General features: G+C 52.9%; 1 long non-coding RNA gene across 1 annotated transcript; it reads right to left on the reverse strand.

Annotated features, from left to right (window-relative positions):
- Positions 1 to 3,709: 3,709 nt before the first annotated feature.
- On the reverse strand, positions 3,710 to 7,612 carry LOC143669041 (uncharacterized). The gene is made up of 3 exons (XR_013168667.1): positions 5,950 to 7,612; positions 4,778 to 5,859; positions 3,710 to 4,677 (listed from the first exon to the last, which is right to left on the reverse strand). It is a non-coding gene; the product is annotated as an uncharacterized LOC143669041 (long non-coding RNA).
- Between the last annotated feature and the right edge of the window lie 2,435 nt (positions 7,613 to 10,047).

Here is a 10,047-nt window from a genome sequence, read left to right on the forward strand (position 1 = left end):
CTTACCCAATCGCAGTCTGTCCGTTCATAAACTTCTTGCTATTAGCAAACCTGGGTGGAATTATTTTCAGTAACTGAAATACTTAGTGTACCTTAGGTTCACTCTGTGCCTGCAGAATTCTGTGGGTTCACAGAAGCATGACGTCATGTGTTCAGCAGTACAGTGGCCTGCGGGCCACTTTCAGTCTCCTAAAAGTGCCCGGTGTCCCTCCTACTCATCCTGCCTAATCCCAAACCCACGACAGCCAGGATCTCTTTAATATCTATGTAGGTTTGTCTTTTTCTCAAGGGTCATGAAGTTGAATTCCTAGGACGTACCCTGGTAGGAATTGAGGTCCTTGCAAATATTAATTTGAAAGCTACTCAAATTCAAATTTCTGAGGTGGTTTCTATGTCCTCTGGAATGTCCTTTGATCTCTAATGCCAAGGAATTCCGATGGTCAGACTTGACTGACACTGAAATGCACCTTCTCTGGGGAAAGGGGGCCTGTGTGTTTCCTTCAGGACGTCACGGAAGGTTCACTGGCCATTCTCACTTCTCCCACATGTAATGAACTGACAACCCTGCATGACTTCAACTTCTTACTTGAATGACCAAGTGAGAGCTGGGATCCCATTCAAATCAACACAGTACATGAAAGAACCAACTCTCAGCTCCCAAGCTGGAAGAAAACAGGATTTACTATAATATTCAAATCTAGCAGCTGCTATTTACAGCAAATTAATATTACCCCTCTCCCATAGGTACATTCTTTTTGTCTTTAATACAAAAATTCAAAAATCCACCCATCTCGTCAAATATGCTATCCCACTAGCCCTCTCTCCAGTGGTCTCCCAAACCCAGGAAGCTGTGGATCTTGCAGAGCTTGAAATTTGATATCTGAGGCACCCTGCTGGTTCTTCCTTCCCTCCCTGGAAGCCTTGGCTGATAGAAGAGGGCTTCCCTGTCCCCCAGGGATGAGTGGCTGGGGTGAGAATACATACAAAAGCTTCACTCCTGGTAGGTCCCCGTGGTAAAATGTTTGCTGCAGACCGGGAAACACTACAGGGGGATAAGGAGAGGCCAGGATTCTGGGAAGGTCATGGGTGGGTCGCTTGGGCCCGAGGTGAGGGCAGTGCCCCATAGGGCAGCGAGTGGCCCATGGGACGCCAGGGCAGCCTGTCAAAGGGCAGAGTCATGCCAAGCAGGAGGAGAGGTTCAGAGCTGACCTGGAGTCAGGGTGAGGGGGCCTTGGCAGGCTGGTAGGGAGGGAATTGCCCCCCTGGGTTGGAGACAGCGTAACCACCCGACAAGCTTGACCCAGAAAGGGTGACCCTGAGGCCAGCGAGCCTCAGGGCCAGTTATAAGCTGCTCCCTCACAACTTGATCCCCTTCTCCTTCCTCTGAAGAAGTGCTGAGAGGGCTGTCTTCTTCACCTTGGTCTCCTTCGGGGAAGTCTGCTCAGTCAAGAGGAAACCACAATTCCCAGATGTGTCCATGCGATAAAAGACATTTGCATTCTTTGGAATCTCCTGCCCTGGGGGGGAAGGAGCAGAGGGGCAGTCAGCTGTGCTCATGAGGGCCCCAAACCGTTGCCCCCTTCGCTTCTACATTTAATTGCCCTTGAGTTCTTGTCAAATGCTTTTTTCCCCATCTGTTGGCATTACTTATTTAGTCTGTTAATATTGCAAATGACATTAATTGATTTTCAAATATTGAACCAAATATTCAGATGAATCCCACCTGGTGATTTATTATCCTTTTTATATCTTTCATTGGATATGATTTGCTAATATTTTGTTGAGAATTCTTATACTCCTAGAGGCTGAGAGAATGCATTTTTTTCCTTGTAATGTTTTTGTTTGGTTTCAGCATTAGGATAATGCAACCTCATAAAATGAGTAGGGATATTGTTTAGTTTGCAAGCTGCAGGAATGCGATATACCAGAAATGGAATGGCTTTTTAAAAAGGGAACATATTAAGTTGCACGTTTACAGTTCTAAAGCCATGTAAATGTCCAAATTAAAGCAAGGCTATAGAAATGTCCAATCTAAGGCATCCAGGGAAAGATATCTTGCTTCAGAAAGGCCGATGATGTTCAAGGTTTCTCTCTCAATTGGAAAGGCACATGGCGAACATTGCAACATCTGCTAACTTTCTCTCCAGGCTTCTTGCTTCATGAAGCTCTCCCAGGGACATTTTTCTTCTTTATCTCCAAAGGTCTCTGGCTGCATAGGCTGTGTAGCTTTTTCCAAAATGGTTCCCTCTTAAAGGGCTCCAGTAAGCAACCCCACCTTGAATATGTGGAGACGCATCTCTAAGAACCCATCTAATCAAAAGTTACCACCCACAACTGGATGGGTCCTATCTCCATGCGAACAATCAAAAAGCTCCTACCTAGCAATATTGAATGAGGATTAAAGGACGTGGCTCTTCTGGGGTCCAAAAGAGATTCAAATTGGCACAGATGTGTTGTCTCTTCTATTTTCTGGAAAAGTTGTTGTAGAATTGGTATTATTTCCCCTTTAAATATTTGGTAGAATTCACCAGTAAAAACATATAGGCCCAGAGCTTTCTTTTTTTGAAGGTTAAAAAACCATACATTCACTTTCTTCAATAGATATAGGACTACTGAGATTATCTATTTCTTTTTCTTGAGTTTTGGCATTTTGTTATTTTTATTTTTCAAGAGGCAGATCCATTTCTTCTAAGTTGCCAAATTTGCATATATAAAGCTGTTTGTAATTGTGATAGATGTGGGCCAGTGGGAAATGGCATTCCTAACCACCTCTGATGGGGGAAGAGGGCCTGAGTGGGGCATCACCTAGAACATACCATCATATTTTGTGTTAGGATATGGGCCGGCAGCATATGGCACTCCTAACCACCCCTGATGCGAAAAGAGGGCCTGAGCATGGCATCACCTGGAACCCACCAATGTCCTTAGCCTGGGTCGCTACTCTCAGGGCCCCGAGAGGGGCCTAGGACTCTCAGGCACTGACTGCCATGGATGTGCACAGTGCAAGGCCATGAGCACCTGCTGGGTTCTAGGCCTGAGCTCTGCCCACGCTGGACCCAAGGCCCCTCATCACCTCCTCCCCAAAGCAGCTTGGCTCCCAGAGTCTGCCCCATACCAGACCGCTGGGGGCCCTGATTCACTGTTAGATTCAGACTGGGTGCAGATGTTCTGGACACAGTGGGCAGGGAGATCCTTGGACCTACTCAGGCCTGCCCCTGTCTCCACTTCAGCCTCTGCCAGGACCAAGTCTTGCCTTAGGTTCCTCCAAGGCCCGTGCCCACATCCCCCTGGAAGTGCCCATCAGGGCAACCTGCAGGCGTGAGGGGCAGGCTCTGGGATGTGCATGCGTGTGGTTCTCTGTGGGACTTCCAATACCCCAATGGCTCTGCTTATGGGAACCATCAGGCAGAATCCCCTGAATCCTACCGTCCCCTGCTGTGTGCTCACAATGTCACTTAGGGCTTGCAGACACCCCAGTTTAGCCAGGCAAGGCCAGCTCTATTGAAAATGGAGAGCTTGGAGACGTGGGAACAACAAATTATTTTTATTTTGACCCCACCCCTGCTGCCAAGGTTACCAGATGCCCACCCCCCCAAGAGCCTAGATAGGCAGATGATCAGGTCAGAGTGACCTAGAAGCCAGTAGCCTCCCTTGAGTCTGGGCAGACGAAAGACCAGGAAGCTCTTTCTCTTTGACATATCCCTCCTCCTTCCTGACAAGATCCCAGAAACCAAGGTCTACTGGGTCCAGGGGCTCTCACTGGTAAATGAGTGAGCTGGAGGGAACAAGAGAGGAGGGTTCAACTGCCAAGCTAAGTGAGTGTTGGGGACAGTGACTGCCATTAGGGTACACAGTGGCTTCCCCCACTTAATGTATGAGCAGGCAGCATCAGCACCAAGGTCCCAGCCTGGAAGGTGGGACTTTGGCACTCTGCTCTCACTGCTTCTGTTATTCCTTCTGGTCATCAGAGGCCTCCTTCTGTGCTGAATGCTCCTAAGGCCAGGCAGATCTCCAAAAGCCCACACTCTTCAGATGACTTCACGTCCTCTGTTCCAACACCCCAAAACTCTCATGTGGTTGTGTCCAAGACCCCGCTTTAATTTGAGGAAACTGGCTCTAGCAGTGACCATATTGGCTTGAATGAACAGGGCTATTCAAAGACCATTTGTGGTTTGCATTGAGGTCATCTGACTCCAAATGCTGTGCCCTGCCCCAGGGCCCATAAAAGTGGCCTCTGACCTCAGCCTTAGCGGGTGGGTGGGTGACAAGGAGGACCTATGCAGCAAGGGGACTTTGAGGGTGGGCAGGGCTGTGGTATACTCCGCTGGAGGATAAAATACGCATGAAGCTGGATGGGGTCCGCAGAGCAGGCTGGAGACGGTGTCTGTTCCAGGCCACTCATGGCTGTGAATACTGGAAAAAGGACTTGGGGCCACTGCAGATTGGAGGTGAGCAGGAGACACAACCCAGGTTGTCTCTTGAGAGCCTTCATGCCCCAGAGCTGGAGGGAGCTTAGCGGGCACCTGGTCACCTCCAGCCAATCATGGACCCCTGTGCATCAGCCAGATATGAGGAGGTTTTCCTAGTTCTCCTTTGTATAGTGGGTGCTATGGTGGCCACCTGCTTCATCCTGGGGGAAACGGGGTAGCATTCTGGCTGGAGGCCCGAACCTGGATACCTGTAAATGTAATTGTCCAGGAGGGGTAATTAACCAGAGAGGACTGAATAGGACAGCAAGGTGAAACCGCACCCACCTGGCTCTCAGGATGCTCTTCTACCTGGTGCTGCTTAGTCACATCCAGGATAATAAACAGGCTCCCGTTGCCCCTGCTGTCTGGACAGGGGCAGTAAGGAGTTGTGGCTGCAGTCCCATAAGAAGGAGCACCTGTGGGTGGACTAAAGTGCAATGGACAAGGTAGAGAGAGACCCAGGGGGAAGAGGTGCAACTAGAAGCTGAGCTGAGCCCTCAAGTCCTCAGGGATTACAGGGAGGGCAACTCCCTGAACTGTGGGGGACAGCTAGAGCAGCAGAAGCCAAAGACCTTGTGTCCAGGTCCATGGGGTTTATAGAAGCTTCTAGAAGGGCCTATTGGTGATTGCAGTAGCATACAGTAAATGGTAGTCCCAGGAATGGATGGATCAATGAAATGCTGTCATGGAGAAGGGACAAAGTCACCTTTTCCTGGCCTCAGGGCACTCTGGGACAAGGCTCACGTTGATCTCTTCCCCAATGGAGCTGGAGGAGTCAGTCCTGTGAATGCTGAGCTTGTTGGCTATGTCCCTGACAAGCTGCACCTGAGCACATCAGGGGTGTGACAGCTGGTCCGGGTACTTGATGATGAGTTAGGGGCCTGGCGGATGGGTGGAAGTCTTTCACTGGGGAGAGGGGTGCTCTCCCAGAATATAGCTAAGCCTCCTTGAGCTACAACTACAGTTTGTTTATGGGACACCCAGCTAAAGATCGTGCTCCAGCTGTCTGAGAGATCATTCAACATCACCCCATTTCCCCTGAGACCCAGATGAGGCAACTTGTACCTGTCACAGGCTGGACAGGAGTGGAGTGAAAAGCCCAGCACAAGATGTCAAACTTCCAGAGACTATGTGGAACCCTGGGCTTCACTGGGCCCCCTGGCAACCAACTTCTTCCGACTGCCGGCCAGGATCCCCACTTGCATTTTATCCTGACCTTGTTCTTCCAAGTCTTGAAGGTGTTGTTGGCTGATGGAAGGAGAGAATCCAGCTCCCAAGAAAAGGGGTTGCTGCATGACAAGGGACCCGGGGAGCCTCATTCCAGGTCTCCTTCCAGTGTCAATCCAATAGTTGGAGTCCAGATGCCCCAGTGTCCCCAGACAAGTCTGATGCTAAATAAGAAGCCATAGCATGGGCTCTCTGGCCACAGCCACCAGGGAGAGGGTAGCTCTCCTGCTATCACCCAATTCCTGTGGCCTTACCTTCCCACCTTGCTGAGCCCCTCCTAGGACCTGGACCAAGCTTCAAATTGCTCCTCTGGCACAATGCTGAGATTTCTGCAGGTTGATGGGAACAGGTTGTTCTGTGCCACGATTTTGTGTTCCTGGCATGGAGACAATGCTGAGGATGACTGGAAGGGGATGCCGGGCAATCTTGAGAGCAGTGTCTGGGCCTGAGCTCCTGCCACTGCCTCTCCCCACCTCCAGTCCTGCCCACTCACCTAACCGTTCTCAGAGCTGGGTTCAAACAGCATCTCCTCCTGCAAATAGAACTTGATCCCAACTCCTTCTCCTCACTTTCCCCTGGGACACCCTCCTGTCCAGGAGGAAGGGGTATGGTGCCAGGGAGGGTTCTGCCAAAGTTGGTAGCTGACTTCCCTCCCCTCCCACCGTGAGTGACATTGCCACTCGCCATCTCCCACTCTTCAAAGTGGATCGGTCTCCCCTAAGAAGTGGGCAGTCAGCAGGACCCAGGTCAGGTGACCCTGCAACTGGCAGCATCAGGCCCAGTTAGAAACTGGAGTTTGAGAACTTTGAGTCCTTTCTCCTTCTTCCACAGAAAGCTTGCGAGGGCTCCCATCCTGACCTAGATCTTCATGGGGGAGGTCCGCTTGATGAGAAGAAAATGACAGGAGATCAAAGAATCCACAATAGAAGACACTGGCCTTGTCAGGGCTCTTCAGCACTGCTGGGGAGGGGCAGAAGTGCAGTCAGCTGTGCTCACAGAGCGCCCCAGACCACCTTACACCTACGTGTCCCCATGAGGGCCGGCCTGTGTCAGAGACGTGGATCCCCCAGTCCAGGTCCACGACCACCAAAGACTGCTCTGAATGACACCTACCCAAAGGCAAGACAAAAGAACCACTGAAGCCAATGAAACTTGTTACCAAGTGACTCTGACTCCATCCCTAGTATTCCTAGCATAGAGTTGTCAGTGTGCTTCCATCTGCACACCCCATTCCCCAGCATAGATGGCTGCACTGATGGGGATCCCCAGGCTGGAAGAAGCCTTCTCGAAGGCAGACATCTCCCCTGAATCCCGCACTCCTCAGGACAAGGCAACTGAAGCCCAGGGTAGGGCAGGCCAAGCCAAGGCCTCCTGAGCAGGGGCCAGGAAGGTCTCCACGCTCTGGGGTCCCTTGAGCAAGCACTGACGTCCTTTCTGATCCTATTTTGCTCGTCTGCTCTGTCCTAGAGCCTGCAGGAAAACAATGCTGGGCCGGGCTCCCTGCTCCTGCCTCGATTGTGTGGCTCCAGCTCTAGGTCCTCATCCTCTCCAGGCCTCCATCGTCCTTTTCTGAAAGTCAGGCTCCCACCTACTCTGCCCACCTCACCATACAGTGCTGAAAGATAACAGAGGATTTAGAAAACAAGGACCGGGAGTCAGAACTGTTTCCTTGGGTTAATGGCTGAGAAGGTGTGATCAACTCACCAAACAGAAAATAAAGTTCCCTTTACAGTGCAGGGACAGGCCCTGTGCTCTCACATGGAGTGGTTTCCTTTCCCATCCGGGATGAGAAAAAGGCTCAAGGGGCCTGAGTAACTGGTCCTTTGACCCAGACCCTAGGCTGCCTGGCTCCGAGTGACTGTAGTGAATACTGAATTGGCTCCCTGGAGTCTCCAAAGGATCAGGCAATTTTGTATCATAAACACATGGATTTTAATATTTGATATTGGTGTCCACAGTCATCATGATCCTCTGTGGTACACAGCTTATCCCATCCTGGCTAGAGGGTGCCCTCTAGAGGGGCGTGTGGGCTAGGCTTGGTGCCCACTGAACTAAGTGGAGAGGCCTTGCTCTTGGATCTCACTGATGCCAGCTTTGCCCTAGGACCCTATCGCCCACAGGAGACACAGGACTGGAAGACGGAATCAGCAGGGGGCAGTCGTTGCCGGAACCGAGGGCTTCTGCAAATAGGTTGGGGTCAGTGCAAGATGCTGACCATCAGCCTTCTGGCAGGTTTTCTGAGGCAAACAGCCTCAGTCCTGGGGGCTGGGTGTGGGGTGTGGAGGCCACCCCTCTCACTGCTGCCCTCCAGTTTATTTTGATCCTCTAAAATCATTTGCAGCAGCACTTTGCCCTCTGGTTCGTCCTCCAGGTTATGCGTCCTGGCCTTGTGGATCATGGCTGGAGCCCTATCATAGCAGGTCAGCTGGGGTGTGGCGAGAGACAGACCATCAGGGTGTGGGTCTTAGGACTGGCTCTCGCGAGGACAGTGGCCAGCGCCCCTCTGGAGCTGTCTCAGCAGGGAGCACAGGGCTCCCAGGCTCTGCAGTCGTGCCTGGCTGCACAGGGGCTGCACTGCCCTCTTCTGGTCATCTGGGAGACTTCCATGGAATGAGGGGGTCTTTCAAATCACTCCTTCTCACCTCCTACAAGAACTGCTCGTCTGCCTTACAGCTCCTCCCCTAGAGCCGAGCCCCTTCCTTCTGGGTCCTCAGCCTGCTCAGCTCCTACAGGCATCAAGGGCCCCAGTGACAGAGGCCACCACACAGGAGGGTGCTGGGGACAGAGGTGGTCAGTGTCTGCCAGCCCCTCCCCCCACACCTCTGGCATCTCTTTGGCCCCTGGAATCTGTCCTCCTGGACAGGCCCCTCCAGGACAACAAAATGAGGAACTCCGGGGACAGACGTGTCAGCCTGGATGTCAGGGAGAAGGAGGAGCCGGGCGCCCACAGCCTACTACGTGGCAGGCCTGTGCTGGTGAAGGGGATATCCCCCCAGCTGTCTGACCAGTAAGGGCCCCAGGGACAGCCACCACCTGGCTCACCAGGATGCTGTCATACATGGGTCCGTTGTCCCCATCCAGGCTGGCACGGATGATGCAGCAGTTGCCCACCTTGTGGTTGTGGGGTGACAGTGAGCTAGAGGGTCTGTGGGTGCTCACAGGAGCCCTAGTGGGGGCGGGCGAAGGAGGCGGCAGTCTGCATGGAGGCTGAGGTGACACCGGATGACGCCAAGCAGGAAGGGGAGGGAGGTTGACTCCCCAGTCTGTGGGGGACAGCGAGGTCAGGTTCAACCCCAGAGCCTGCTGGACACCTCTAGCCAAAGGCAGGTGTCAGGGGCCTTCTAGAAGCTCTGCTTCCTGGCCAGGAATCCTGACTTTCTGTGGGAGTGGAGAGGGAATGCAGGCATTTGAAATGGGGCCAGGGGTACCCCTTCAGTGACAAGGGTGGGTAGGCACATGCCTCTCCTGGCTGTCAGGGCATGCAATGACGAGGCCCAGGCTCATTTCCACATGGGCCATGTGTCCAGCCACTGAGGCAGCTGCATCCTCTCTGCTGAGGTCGGGGCTTCCCTGGAGCTGGACACTGGACTGGGTGGCAGTGCAGCTGGGCTCAGTGCTGGGTTCCTGTGGCTGCATGGAGAGGCAGCTGGCCTGGGGCCGGCACCAGGGACACGTCCACACCATACACTCCCACTGCCCGCTGGACTCCGGACACTGAGAGATCCCTCTGCCTCTCCTATTTCCATCCAGATACACCTGGGCCCTGGACGATGGGGGACACGACACTGTGCAAGGACTGTTCAGGACAGCATGGTGGACCCCAAAACTAAACTGCGGACACCCAGAACGCACGCTCAGCCCAAGGGACCCTGAGCCCCGTGGCAGCCGCACTTACCCCCCCTGGATCGTGAAGTCACTGGTGCTCCGAGGCTGGGGAACATCGGGGAGATTTGGGGCCTGGAGCGTGTTGCTGGACGACAGGGCCATGGGCTCCTGCTCACAGGACAGGGGAAGTGACAGGGGAGATGGCCCGCATCAGCTGCAAGAAACACTGCTACTGCCAGTCGTGAGCACTGACTGGGGACACGAATTCCAGCTGCAACAAGCCTGTGGGAACACTAGCAAGGAACCCACCTTCCCTGAGCCCCTTGGCGCATCTGCAAAGTGCAGGCAAGATCTGCACCCAAGAGGTGTCAGTGTGACATTCTATTATGGGCTGCCCTCTCCAGGACCTTCTCCACCCTCGGCCAACAGGAAAGCTCGCCCATGTTCCTGTGCTCCCTTCATCCCCTTCCGCATGGTGAGGAAGGTACCACAGTGTGGGCCTCTCTTTATTTCAAATGAGGAAACAG

Source organism: Tamandua tetradactyla, chromosome 25 (assembly GCF_023851605.1).
Source record: "Tamandua tetradactyla isolate mTamTet1 chromosome 25, mTamTet1.pri, whole genome shotgun sequence".
NCBI lineage: Eukaryota > Metazoa > Chordata > Mammalia > Pilosa > Myrmecophagidae > Tamandua > Tamandua tetradactyla.